Genomic DNA, 11327 nt, shown 5'->3' with positions numbered 1-11327 from the left:
TGTGTGTGTGTGTGTGTGTGTGTGTGTGTGTGTGTGTGTGTGTGTGTGTGTGTGTGTGTGTGTGTGTGTGTGTGTGTGTGTGTGTGTGTGTGTGTGTGTGTGTGTGTGTGTGTGTGTGTGTGTGTGTGTGTGTGTGTGTGTGTGTGTGTGTGTGTGTGTGTGTGTGTGGTGTGTGTGTGTGTGTGTGTGTGTGTGTGTGTGTGTGTGTGTGTGTGTGTGTGTGTGTGTGTGTGTGTGTGTGTGTGTGTGTGTGTGTGTGTGTGTGTGTGTGTGTGTGTGTGTGTGTGTGTGTTTATAAGAATAAATATTCGGTGCTTTTACGAAAAGGAATTCAATACAGGACTAAAATGTTGTATTGTTAAGAAAGTTAATATTGGTATAAATGAAAGTAGTCTGAGAAGAAAAGTTCAAATATATCTGCTGTTTTCGTACTAAAAAAGTTCATATTTATGAGGTCCAGGCCAAACAATGTACTGCTTTACGTACTTTGTACAGATTTTGCAAATCAAAAATAGGACTAACATGCCATAGTTACTGCAAACAACGAAATATTTAATTTATATAACCATAAAATTGAAAATCAGTTATATTTTCTCACACGATTTTTACATTACACATTAAAAATACCTTTTTTAAATATTGTATAAGCTATTTCAATCATTAGTGACAGGAACCCCATACATAATACAATGCATATATACTTTAAAGATATATGTGTATTTTCCGATATGACACTAAAATATTATAAATACGATTCATTGAGTATTAAATGTAATGCAAAAATTAAATAATTGTTATTGTACCTGATTTATGACATCCCTGTTACAATTAATTTGTTGCTTTGTCTTTACAGTGAATTGGTTTGAATTGTAATCTTAATTTAGTTACAAACAATTTCCTTAATTTCAGCATTTTAAAAACTGCTTTCTAAATAAATTGTGACTAATTTCAAAGGAAACTCCTAAAAGTAACATGTTAGGTATGTCTTCAAAATTATTGCTTAAGTACTAATTGTGAACACAATTATTTAGTAGCCACAACACATGCTCGGTGTGAAGGTTTAACAGTTGCAGGTAACTGCGACCGCCACCTTCACAGCGGCCTGGATGTGTTGGCTGAGGCAGACGGTTCAATAAGAAGGAACCGCTATATTCAGATGAAGCGAGTGCCATAAATCCCCCAAACAGCTGATCTGTCAATAAACACCGCCCGCCACCCCCCCCCCCCACGGCTCGGACTTACCACGGACATCTCCGTCCTTGTGTGGGCGAACATTTATACCTACATTTGTCAACGTCCGTATCACGTAGCAAAACATACCCATAAAATCAAATGAATTATTTAGGCTCGATACCACTCTGTATAAACAATCAGGTAGTCAACATGTAATGTATTCATTTGTTCATTAATAATGTCTGTCAGACTTTTACTTACTTTTTTCCATCCGATTTTATGTAGACCATCCATAGTATGTTATAGAGAGAATATAATTCAACGAGTAACTTGCTTCTTTGAAGCTTCGTTTATTTTGAAAAATACTTAAATTTGTTTAATAACCGTATCAGTATTTCATGAACTCAGAGTACATAACTCAATTTTTTTATTGTTGGAGTTATAAGTACCACTTTTGTAGTTAATTTACGCTATTTATATAAAAGGAGGTTTTTATTACTTCGACTGATTACGGTTTAAATTACTTCAACTAATTGCTGAAAATAAAACTGACAAAAATATATTACATAATTTTAAAGCATTCAAGTCATTACATATGCAAATGAAAAATCCTTCCCTTCAACTTCAGGATATTTACAGGATTAGAATTTGTTCAATCACTTTGGAGTAATAAACAAAAATATTAGAAATAATATTTCTATCTTAAAATTGACTTTATTTTGTTTTTTACATGCAAACCTTACCCGTTATGTAAGTTAAATGTTGGAAATAAGCAAGCATATATGTTGAAACTAGTCACAATATTCCGCCGAGACAACACTCAAGTAAGAAAGCTATTCAACGGATGTCCTATACTTTATATTTCGAATTAGAAGAGTATAAGAGTATTCTGTTCCATCTTCGTGCTATAATAAGCGATATTTTTTAATCTAATTTTATATTTTGTGTTTTTTTTCTATAGTTGAATATCCCAATGGAATAATTTGATGTTTCCGTCTCAGGAACGCAAATCTAACCAAGTTATTATGCTAACAATAATTGCAATTTTCTTTGTTTAAAACAACTCGATGTGACGTAACATCTTGGTTGATTGTTCTATAATTATAAATGAGAAATAGATGAACAGGTTTTTTTATATGGTATATTGTATATCATCCGGAAATGTGTTATTTGTTTACTTGTGAGGTAAATTTAATTTGGAGAAATATGATTAAATTAAATTATTTTTAGTATAATTAAGACCGTATACAAATGTGTGCATGTGAATTAAAGCCTAGTGGGAAACTATTAATTTATATATTATGTTCGTGCTTATTCCAGCAAACGATTAGAGGTGATTACAATTCCCCTTGGGATTCGCCCAGAGTTGCACCAGTTAAATGGTTCATATTAATAAATTCTCTGACCACTGTTGATTATTGTGGATTTCATCAGCTCAATGAAGACGAAACCCAATGATTAAAATAAGATGAACATTTAGGATAATAAACCTATTCTCAATTCCTACAACAAATTTATCGTTTTGTAATCAGAATATACGAGTATTCTTGTCAAACATTGGGTCAAGTAAGGATGAATTAATAATTTCATATTCAATTAAATATAGTTGTCAAAGAAACAACGCTGTTAAATTCTTAAGAAACTTTAAAACTTGTAAGGTTGTGGCGCATCTAATTATCATATTTTATCAGACATTGAGCCTCCACTATATTATTCTGATGAAAGCCAGTGCCCTCAAAATTGCTTTTCAATTGGTGAAGATTTTTTTTTCTTCTTATTCTAGTAGAGTTAGCTAAGAAGTACGGCAAAATTTATACAATTATTCTTATTTACCAAAGAAAATTTTAATCAATAGCCGATCGGAACAATTAAACGATGTTAAAACCAGTGTTTTGAATTTATAGCCTATATTTTGATGGTCTATAAATTGGCCATAATTGGGATGGAATATGTACATTCATATAATATTGTTTCTATATACAATAAAATGTTAGCTATTATGTAATTTGCATATAAAACGTTTAATAACTTATACACATACCTATTTTCAAACAGCTAACATTTTATCGTAAAAATTACATTTTACATGACATTTTAAGTTTATAACTGTTCTATTTATTGTTTTAACCAGTATTTTACTACTCGCACAGTTTTTGAGACATTAGCTACATTTTAACACATGTGTAACCTATGGCAGTATTGTAGACCATTACATTTGTTCCATTTTACATTTAATCAATCTTTAACCTACTATAATTTCATGTCTAAGCAAGTACAACTTATTGCACTTGCCAGAAATGTTATGTGTTTATGACACTTACCCTTATAAAGTTTTGTTTATATCCTATTTTTATCAACTTTTTCATATAATTTTTATTTGTTTAAATTACGTCCATGAATGAAATTCCTTCATTGGTTATCAAGATAAAATGAAGAATTGTGTAGAGTCTCCTGTAACATTGGTGAGTTGCCTATATTAAAATACATCGCCTGCATGTTAGAGTGGAATTCTTCACGGAGAGTATATAACCGGAATTCCTCACATTCTTCTCCGACACTTGAACCACTGTAATGCTCTCGACCTACCAGATGTTATTTAACACTCCAGTTTAACTTTTTAGGATTTAAGTACCATTTCATGAGTAACAAAATACATTTCGTGAAATAGCTATATTTTACAAGTGATTAAGCCTATTTACTATTGAAGTCTTATTGCAAATTGCTATAATTACTTATTATTGAAGTTTTTTGTTACGTTTATCACCTCTTGTTATCAATTTTGACAGTAAACGCACTCTATGCTATTATGAAGTGTAAATATACTTCAAATATATTTTGCATGGAAACGAGGTAATTTTTAAATATGGGTCCAAAAATCATTACAAGTATAGCGAATCTAAAGTATAACAAACAAAGTATAATATGACATTTGGTATACAGAATACTTTAAAAAGTTCATAAGTTCGGTTCAAGACAGTTTTAATTGTTAACGGTGGCTATGTGTTCATACTTAAAAAGTCTATTGTCTCTAATCATTTGTAAAATGTAAATACTAAACTCTATTTGTGCAGTTACGAAAACAAAAAACACAATTATGTGGAAGTGACAGTTTGTGTTCAATTTATAAACAAAGTGAAAAGGTATGCAAAAATTTGTATGTGGAAGTTTACACTAAACGAGCATGAAAAGCGCCGAACAAATTTTTGTTATCAAAGGTATTCGCAATTAATATACAGTAAAATATTTTTTATGATTTTAAACAAGAATGTATTTATCACGATTAGGCTACTAACAATGATACGAAATATTGGGAATCCCACAAATATGTCTTAAGATTTCAAACTTCTTAATATATGTTGATAATACACAGGATATTATGTACAGTAAGGATGAAATCAACGTCAAATTATTTCTTAAGTATTGTAAAAATATTGTTTTGATAAAGATCTCTTTGTAATGGAAGTGTACAATACGCCGGAAATAGTTTGCTAAGTCAAGTTTTCTCATAGCGGTCCAAGCAACATTAATTAACTTTAACAATTTATTAGCAGTGATAAACATTTTCCCTTGACTCCATTTCTTTGTTCCATTAACCCTATAGTTAATCTTTTAATAACGGTTTTTGTTTATGCATGAATGCAAACTTTTATTACAACTGCAATGATAATAAACTAAAGCTATATATTTTGTAAACTATACCTGCGCTCTGATATACTACATATTTCAACTTTTTTATACATATATAATTTTTTACACAAATTGATGAAGGGAACAGAAAACGGCATCCAGACACATTTTGACAGAAACGCCAAATCCTAATTCTAATCATAATAATATTATAAATGGGAAATGCCTTTGTTTGTTTGTTTGGCTTTCACGCGTATACCATTCATACAATAATGCTGAAATTTGATATAGACATTCTTACGGTCTTTGGGATAAATATAGGCTTATAAATATAAGCAATACACGATATACTAACTGCAATGTTTATGACAGAAAATCGACGAGGGGACATCAGATCCATTCCGCGCTGATGAGGTGTACTAGAGTGATTTATATAAATACTGCTATACAATTCCTAGACTGGAGCGAGAAAATAGGTAGCTATTATGATATTGCGAACATAAACTGGGAAGTAAGAACATGTTATTTACTATATAATGTATCATATTAACAAATGGATGACAACTGCCATATTCATTAATGTAAGTATACAAATGTGTTAGTATTATTGATGTTCATTTTAATTTTAGTTTTATTAACAATATCGATATTCATGCCAAAACTGATCGTATTTCATTCAAAACAGTACAGATTCCTATTTAGAAAACTGCACTATTTTGAATTCAACCTCATTTAAAAATTATATACAGGCCTATTCATATTGTTTCTTGTGGCAAATACCTGAATTACGAATTACTCGCAATTGTGCTTAACTTCCGATCCTCTTAATCTTGGGCACTTACAAATGGGTACCTGATATATGACTACTTTAATTTTTTAAATATCATAGGACCCTATCGTATTACATCAGAAGTGATTTCACTAAGACAGCTAAGAACTTCGACCTTGGAGTATCTAAAATCAATGGATTCTTGTGGAATGATCAAGTGTTAGTGAAATCGTGAGAGCTATTACAAAAGTACACAGAACGTTGCATAGAATTCGCAGGTATGTGCTAGTACAAAATATTCTATAAACAATGAGTAACAGATGTCTGGTTTAGTTACATACATACACGTGAAGCGAGTTGTCTGGGTTTTAGTCCTAAAGGGGCGAGTAAATCTCAATCATTCACACAAGTCATCATGCACGGTAAGATCCAATAGTCCAGTACTGGCATCGGTTATTAACCTTAGTCCACCATCCAGTTATGTGCCAGGATCTCATCAGTACTATGAAACTCCTGAGACTTCATGGACCGTTATAGACGACTCTTGGGTGCCTTGAGATGATTGCACCTTTTTACCGAATCTGGCAAACTTTTGACCAGGTTGTACATCTTTTTGTGATAGTAAGTGCTCATACACCGCCTGCAGTGCTATCCAGTCTAGTAGAGTCTCTCTCTGATCTCATACGTGTGTATGTCCCGGCCGCATGTGGATAGACGTTTGGGCAGAAAACACATTGAAGATTCCAGAATTTAGAGAGAGAGCAACATGAATAGTTCGAAAGGATAACAGGATCTCGGATATTTGCTATCGTCATAGGTTATAAAAGGTATAGCACAACGTTCGGAGGATTGGAATTTATCCTTTTTGTCAGGTGTGGGGAGGTATTAATATAAACAAAAATAACGGAAAAACAAGAAAACGGGTTCAAAAATACCCGAAAGGTGTTTGGAGTCCAGTCCAGGCGTTGTGATTTGTGCACGGAACTTGCATCTTGTGCAGTGACAAGGCCTGGACTGGAGCTATTTACCTTGAACTCTTTTCTTTCCTTTATTTACCTCTTTCTGTTCGTCAATTGTTATTTATTAATGCCTTCCCACCTGATGAAGAGGATAGACTCCAACCCTCGAAACGTTGTGTTATACCTTTTATAACCTATAACAAAGGCAAATGTCCGAAATCCTGTTATCCTTTCAAACCTTCCATTGTCAACATAAAACCTTATACAAAGTATTAATAGCATTTCTAGTGCTTTCAATGGATGACTGGCTTTTTAATGTTAACGTAACATTCTAAAATTGACTATAAATGAATATGATTCGGACTGCCTTTTTTTGAGGCTGTAAACTCTCATAAATTCAAAATATGCACAATTTCTCCGAAGATTCGCGTCTCAGAAGAGGTGGGGGTAAATAGTGAATAATATTTCACTATTATTATTATCCGAATTGGGCAGTATTTGGATTGTGATCTCAAAGCGTCAATTTTAAGATGGTCAAAAATTGTGTGAGATTGGCATTAAAACTGTGTGTAATGCTTGTAATTAAGTATCATTTTGTTCTGTCATTTAGTGAGAGCGCAATAGACAATATCGCAATTAATGTAAACATTACTAGATTAGTGGCCACGGATTACCAGTGATTACTGTGGCATCACGTGTCTAGCGTTGCTATGTTACGACTGTTTTGTGTTAGTTTCAATGTCGTCATCATGATGTCATTCCTCATCAATATTTCACTAAACACTAGTCCCATAATTACTTCGTGAACAAGAAATACTACGTCTGGCATTGAATTGGAAACGATCAATCCGTTTAACTCTGTTGCCAAGGACGATAAGTTCACTGCCACGAGTCCTGTAAGAATGAACATTTCCTATTCCGAGGTACTCAGTTATTGTGTTGGTGTTTTATAAAACAAACGTAACTTTCTTAATAAAACTCAGGGAGCATTAATGACATTGACATAGTACTTTATCAGTTAAATATACTGTTGGTTTGTGTAAGCCATCCCAAAGAACACCCTTTCTTAAAGAGGACGTAAAAACATCAAGAATATTACACGGAAAGGAAATATCTCAACAGAACCCGTCTAAAAGTAATTACTTGCGGGCCGTTTAACTTGGGGAAACTTTTGCCGTAACCAGCCCCAGTGTTATACCCGCATTTGTACTAAAAACGTTCAGTAAAAATATTCTCAACTATGTATTCTAGCGTTGTTATTACTTAGCTATTTTAGATCAAGCAAAGGTCCGAAATTATGTGCTGTATTTAATATTTTTAATTTTATTAGCCATCGCTGTAGAAAAACTATAGGTAAGGAACCGTAATCCTTTTACATTTTATAAACAATACCTCATTCACAATAACAAAATGCAATTATACTGTTAAATAACAAAGTATAACATTAATTGTATTATTTTATCCACAAAACCATTAACATATCAACATTAAATTGTTGCTTAAATAAATTTAAAATTCACTTTTCTTTTATTCATAATTTGATTTATTTTAAAGGTGTGTACAATTTGTGTTTTATTTTAGGCAATGTAATGAAACAATCAATATTATATAAATTTAATAATAATACAAAAACAATTTTCTTTCTAGCCACAATCTCTATCAAATAAACCATTAACAGTTACAATGCTTAAGCACTTAAGTTTATGAGTTAGCATGAGAACATTCTAAGTGGTTGTGTGCTGTATATGAGTATAGCACTGGTTGAACTTGAACATATAGCAAATAGCTTACAACTCATACTCTTTGTATAGAGTTTGTTTTAGTCGATTGAAAAGATTTCACATCAGAAACAAGGTTTCGGCACTTTTATTTGTACTATTTTCAGAAGGGAGAGATACATTTTTGAAATTTTTTTTAATATTTGTAAGACTTAACGATGGCAAATTTTCAAAATCCCGTTTCATATTTATGTTATACGTTAGTAAAAGTTTTACAGTATAAATTATTTATTGAAATTATCGTATATTTTATAGATATATATTACTTTATCAAAATATGTAAATAATTTTGCAAATATTGTAAAGAAAACCTTTTCCATGCAAAACATAGACCTTTAGCATTGGCATAAACATACATACCGACTCTAGCTTTTCCAATCATTCCCAATATATTCCAAAAAAATCAGCAAAATACGAAATCGGTTATATAATTAAAAATCGTTTTAGTTATAAAATGTACTATCAGATTATGACACAGCTTTCTAAATGGTAGCTTATATTATATGATTTCCCATATAGTTTTCCAGCTTAGTTGAATAATTTATATTATTGCGTTAAAAACAAAACAAACCTGACTAGGCACAAAGAAACCCTACTGCTCTATTGACTATAGAGTAGGTGCTGCAATGCATTCCTTCAATGTACGTACATTCAATGCGAGATTTCTGAAAGGAAAATTCAATCCTGTTTTCAGACGAAGGAGGCTTTGTATTCTTCACAACACAACGTATACTTCAACTGATACGGTTTACGCAAAATAGACCTTCCATATTGAATCACTTTGTGTAAGAACAGCCAATACAGAGTCAACTTATAATACTGTTTTACAGGTGTGTTTTATTTTTATCAAATCTTTTATCAGGTTATCTTTTATTATGTAGTGTAAAATTTCCTTTTACACTATATAGGTTTCCATGTTTCCACAACAGACTTTAGTTTCAATACATGGAGGTAAAATTTTGGTATTAATATTTATTCACATTATATGTTTCCATGTATAAAAACAAATTTTAGTGTAAGTTTAAAAAGTGAATATTTGTACCAATATTTACACTACTTTCATGCGTTTTATTCATAAATGAATAATTTGCGTTTTCACACGCAAAAACCTGTGTTCTTAGAATATCTAATATTTAAATTTGACTTAATATGTAAACTGTTTCTTGAGATTTTCAATCATTCTATCTAATCATTCAATGGACTGATAATGTAAGTTTCCTTATTTTCAAAACAGATTTAAGCAACAATAGTTACTGACTATCCTTCATATCTCAAGACGTTACCTCTAAAATACATTTAATTCTTTGGAAAAATCGTGTGTGAAAACAATTCATATCGTTAATATCACCCCAATACCTCTATTCAAATCCACAAATAAACTAATAACTTAAATATTTACCTCTTTGACTCAGCTATTAAATTTATTACGCTTAAAATTAATATTATTCACAGTCCTGCACTTATGTCTTGAACATTACCAACGCCAAGACAACAATCCAACCCAGACAACAAAAGCAGATATCTTAGTAGCGGGTAAACATTCCCTAGTTTTAAAACAAGAATGTTCTCCATCGATCTAATTATGAACCCCTACTTAAAGATGAGAAGGTAAACAGTAAACTATGTTTTAATTTGATGAAATGTTGCAGTGTACAACACAGTGGCCAAGTTTGCATTTCAAGTGCTTCATCAACTCCAGTGACACATGAATACTGTTGACTGTAGCGGATGGCGAGTTAGCACAAACTTTTGAAAGTCTCTTGATTAATGAGTCCACTGAAAACATTAAAGCGGTCTCTAATAAATTGCTTTAAAGAAGTAATTTATTTGGTGGTAAGTGCTATAAAAGACCTCAAGAAACTAGAGTTGAAAATTTGTTCCAAAGTAAACTTTAAAATTGAGGTTAATTTAATACATTTTATATTTGCACCGCATCCAAACATGACACTATGTAAGCATAAGGAAGTAAATACACTAGAAGAAACCGGTGTCTACATGAAATGTAGGAAGAACTAAACTACGAATCCTGAAGTTAGATAAATATATATTTGTACGAATGTAAATATTTATTTTTAAAATCTTGTTCACTTTTTATGTAAAAGTCCTTTGACAAAGAGGAGATTGACGTTAATTGTCAAGTTATACTGATTATGAAATTGCATAAATGAATATTGTCCTCACTCTACAAATAGAACTTGGGTTATTGCCTATTAGGGTGTTGCAGGCGCTACTTTGAGATTGGACAGCTCAGAGCATTAGGCTCAACGTACTCAGTCTCTATTTTAGGAAACAGTATTTTTTCCGGACATTTGCCATAGTTCATTGATAAAAAAATCATTAATACTACATTTCTAAATCTTTAATCTGATCTCTTCTTCAGGTAAATAACTAACCTAACACATAATTAGAAACTAGGTTAAAATAAACAAACCATACCAGATTGTTGTGACACGCACAATTCAAGAATCACAACCACCGTGTTTTGTGTCAACTTCGCTAACTCTAAAACAAAACAAAAACACAACACTAATTATTAAAACTAAACTATATACTACATGTTACAATAGGTCTACTTTCGCTGACCAACCCCCTACGACTGACAAGAGGCCTATAGTAAGTGAAACCTAAAAAACTTAAAAAATACTAAAATAAATTTGGTACTCAGTCTGAAACTTTCCCTGTAAACTTATAATTCAATATTTTTTGTATTCTAACATGTTTTCTGCAGTCAGTTTTTAGTGTTTGATATTATATTTTTGCTCCGATTTCGCACTTTGGACAACAAAATGTTATACTGTTTATTTTTTTACAACACAGTATAAAATGCCACCTATTTGATATAGATTTCTTAATGTACTAGAAATATGTTGAAAACGTATTACAACATGTGTTACTGTTTTCTTGTTTCACTTAACGATGGCAAATGTCCGGAAAAATCCTGTTTCCTTCACAATCCTTCCATCGTCAAAAATAACCTTCAAACAAAGAAGTAAATAAAATTAACTTACAAGAAATAAAAAT

This window comes from Homalodisca vitripennis, chromosome 2 (genome assembly GCF_021130785.1).
Source record: "Homalodisca vitripennis isolate AUS2020 chromosome 2, UT_GWSS_2.1, whole genome shotgun sequence".
Lineage (NCBI taxonomy): Eukaryota > Metazoa > Arthropoda > Insecta > Hemiptera > Cicadellidae > Homalodisca > Homalodisca vitripennis.
This window is presented reverse-complemented; position numbering follows the sequence as displayed.